The sequence below is a fragment of the Rhinopithecus bieti genome, unplaced genomic scaffold, assembly GCF_001698545.2.
Source record: "Rhinopithecus bieti isolate Rb0 unplaced genomic scaffold, ASM169854v2 scaffold_51230, whole genome shotgun sequence".
NCBI classification, from domain to species: Eukaryota; Metazoa; Chordata; class Mammalia; order Primates; family Cercopithecidae; genus Rhinopithecus; species Rhinopithecus bieti.
Window position 1 is genome coordinate 681,557 of NW_016820119.1, and position 1,214 is coordinate 682,770.

A 1,214-nucleotide genomic window follows, 5' to 3' on the forward strand; every position below is an offset into this window, starting at 1 on the left:
TTTAAATGGAGATGATAATGTCTACACTGCATGGGTATTTGTCTAGATTAGTGAGCTAGTAATATTAAAGAACCCAATGGTGTACCTAATTGTTATTATCTGTAAGGGTCTGTGCAAGGCAAAATAACAGTCCATATTGTGCCTTCCTTTTTGAAAGACTGGAAGTTGAGGCTCAGAGAGGTTAAGAAACACCTAAAATCACACAGCCTGGAGGAGCTGAAATTAGAACTACCTATCTGCCTTTTTTTTTTTTCTTTTATTGAGACAGGATCTCACTCTGTTGCCCAGGCTAGAGTGCAGTGGTTGCAATCCTAGCTCACCACAGCCTCGAACTTCTGGGCTCAAGTGATCCTCTCACCTCAGACTCCCACAGTGTTGGGTTTACAGGTGCCAGCCATTGCACCCAGCCCCATCTGTTTGCCTCCCAAGCCCACATTTTTTATCGTCATGTCCGCTATCCCCATTCATAAGAAGCAGGTGAGTGTTCCCAAATTGGGCTGCTCTCTTTACTGGGGACTACTATAATAAAATTGGATTTAACGCTCTTAAACTATGGCAGTCTAGAGCTCCCAACCTGAAATGAAATCCATTACCTGAAATGTCCAAAGCACTTAAAGATGAGAAGTGGGAGATACCTGACAATTCGATGGCACCGCATTGATTGCCAAGTCAGTTCCAGCAAAGTGGCTGCATAGGTCGGTGTCCTATTTCAAGGCTCCCTTCCCCTGCCCTCTCCTTGCATGACCTTCCCAGATGAAGAATCATTCCTTAATCAGAGGTAGAACATTTGTTGGGCTTCCCCTTAAGAACTTACAAATACTGCAGATGTTGATTCTGACCATGTCTGTAAGATAAGGTTTATCAAAATAAATGGTAACCAGCCAGGCGCAGTGGTGCTCACACCTGTAATCTCAGCACTTTGGGAGGCTGAGGCGCATGGATCACGAAGTCAGGAGATCGAGACCATCCTGGCCAACATGGTGAAACCCCATCTCTACCAAAAATACAAAAATTAGCCAGGCTTGGTGGTGTGCGCTTGTAGTCCCAGCTACTCAGGAGGCTGAGGCTGAGAACTGCCTGAACCCAGGAGGTGGAGGTCGCAGCGAGCCAAGATCGTACCACTGTACTCCAGCCTGGATGACAGAGTGAGACTCCATCTCAAAAAAAAAAAAAAGAAGAAGAAGAAGAAGAAAAGAAAGAAAGAAAGAAAGAAA